Here is a 2,612-nt window from a genome sequence, read left to right as displayed (position 1 = left end):
AAACCTGCACTCTTAATTCCCATGGGGGGTAACAATCATTAAAAAGCACATTTTAATTGCTCGAAAAGAAAGACAGTAGTTTCATGCTTTCTTTAAAAAGGTTATTGTATTGTTGCTTTATGGGGTATTGGTATTTGAAGTAGAAGACACTATAAAATCTGTACTTTTTCAGATTTATTACCTATAGGCACATCCCCAGTCTGATATTCACAAGTAAACATGAACAAGCTGTGGGCAGGACATTAGGCCATCAGAAATAAATGAACAGTGATGGAGAGATGTCTTAGTGGCTAAGTGCTTGCTTGTGAAGCCTAAGGATCCTGGTTCAAGGCTCGATTCCCCAGTACCCACGTAAGCCAGATGCATAAGATGGCGCATGCATCCGGAGTTCATTTGCAGTAGTTGGAGGCCTTGGTGCGCCCATTCTCTTGCTCGTGTGCTTTCTCTTTTTCTTTCAGCCTTTCTGTCTGTCTCTCTCAAATAAATAAATAAAAATAAACAAAAATTATGAAAAATAAATAAATGAACAGGCAAACTAAATAATGGTCATGCAAAGACTTTTTTAACTAACAATAGGAAATAGCATATAGCACTTCAAAGTGTACATATGAATTTTTCTTTCAAATATAGCTTTCGTTGGCCAGATGAGATTTTGAAACAGTAGATTATTTGCTAGCATTTCTGAGCATGCTACCATTTGTTCATAAAATTTTCCTAGAAATTGTTTTCACCCATTCATGTCTGCTTTTCTTTTAACTTAGCCTATAGCCTTTTTCTTATATTTCTCTGCTTCTGCAAGTATTTTTTCCTCTTACAGCAACAGCTATGTTTTAAATATAGGTTTTCTTCAACATTTAATGTAAGATTCTGTAAACCTCTCCCTATTCTATAACTATCCTGTAATACATTATCCACTCTCATCATAAGAAGTAAACATGAACAGATGATATTGATGTCCTGTGTCTTTTCAGGGGTCATTTTCTCCCCAATGAATATCTGTTTCCCTTTTCTGCTGTTGTTTCTCTGTTGCCTTCCCAAACTAAGAATGCCAGTGTACATTCAATAAAGCAAAAATGGAACTCAGGGTGTGGTGGCTGTGTCGGGCTGTTGGACAAGATGGTGGTCTCCACTGGAGCTAAAGTTCCTCATAATTTTAGCTTGTTGGAAGAACAGGAAGAAGGACAAAAAGGAGTGGGCGATGGAACAGTTAGCTGGGGCATGGAACATGATGAAGACATGACACTTACAAGGTGGACAGGCATGGTTATTGGTCCACCAAGAACAAACTATGAAAACAGAATATATAGCCTAAAAGTAGAATGTGGACCTAAATATCCCAAAGCTCCTCCATCACTTCGATTTGTAACAAAAATTAATATGAATGGAATAAATAATACCAGTGGAATGGTGGATGAACAGAGCATATAAGTCTTAGCAAAATGGCAAAATGCTTATAGCATTAAAGTTGTGCTTCAAGAGTTAAGATGTCTAATGATGTCCAAAGAAAATATGAAGCTTCCACAGCCACCAGAAGGACAGGCATACAACAATTAATTCTAGTGGATCTTAAACTTGTCTTAAATTAACAACCTTCTACTCATGTTAATGTCTTGATTAAATATCAGAATGCAAAAATACTCACACATTAAGTAAAAGAATTCCAGCTGGTAAACATGACTAAGACATTTGTAAGAATATATTTAATATAGGTACACCCATTATGTTTTCGGGTTACAGGAGGAAAAATACAGCACAATTTCTCTTTCTCTTTTTAAGGCACTGTCATTTAAACATGAACCTGGTGTACTCAAAATACTGAATTCAGGTTTACAAGATGAAAGGAAGCATTGCAAAAGGTGTCAGATGGCAGTGGAATCCTGTGTTTCTGAAAAGGAAAACCTCAAGAAGGAAAAACAAATGGAAGTTTTATCCAGCTTGCTTAGAGAGATGCAATTGAAATTATTTAATGTAGCAGGTACCATGAATATTGTCACAAATTGTGTTAATTTTTGTAGCAGGGTGGGTGCTAACTACTAGTAGTATCAAAAATAGGTTCAGGATTGTTTTGATAGCTGTATCTATAATAAAAAGATGTTGCAGGAGGGGGGTCTGATGCATTCTATTAAAAGATGTTCTTGTTTGGTACATGTAACGGACATGATAAATACTTTTTACAGTCTTTGTTTGATAAACCATGTGTTTAAGTTTTAAGTGAAACCAACAGGAAATAGGTGTATGGATATGTGATTTTGAGATTATAGTTAGTCTTAAAATGTAAATAGGGCTTGTGGTAGTTTGACTAGATGGCCCCCAATATATTCAGTTTTTTATTGTTTGTAGTTCTCATCTGTTGCCACCTGGCTCTTGAGGTGTGGTGGTGGGTTTCAGATTTCAATCCAAAGATATGCAAAGTGTGCCTAGCTGGAGTGCCTGAAGTGTGCTGTGTGGCTTTTGACTTTTGGCTTTTGGCTTTTGGCTTGTGCTTCTCTCTCTCTGCTTGGTCCTGTGAAGGCATGCCAATTTCTTCTGCCATTATGGAACTTCCCCTGGATCTGTAAGCTTCAATAAATATCTCTTCCTCCATAACTGTGTCTGGTCTGAAAGTTAATCTC

At 36.7% G+C, this 2,612-nt stretch overlaps 1 pseudogene; it reads left to right on the top strand.

The window, feature by feature from the left end:
• The first annotated feature begins 1,116 nt into the window (after window positions 1–1,116).
• LOC101616649 lies at window positions 1,117–1,554 on the top strand (annotated as a pseudogene).
• The last annotated feature ends 1,058 nt before the right edge of the window (window positions 1,555–2,612 follow it).

Source organism: Jaculus jaculus, chromosome 17, assembly GCF_020740685.1.
Source record: "Jaculus jaculus isolate mJacJac1 chromosome 17, mJacJac1.mat.Y.cur, whole genome shotgun sequence".
Lineage (NCBI taxonomy): Eukaryota > Metazoa > Chordata > Mammalia > Rodentia > Dipodidae > Jaculus > Jaculus jaculus.
This window is presented reverse-complemented; position numbering and strand designations above follow the sequence as displayed.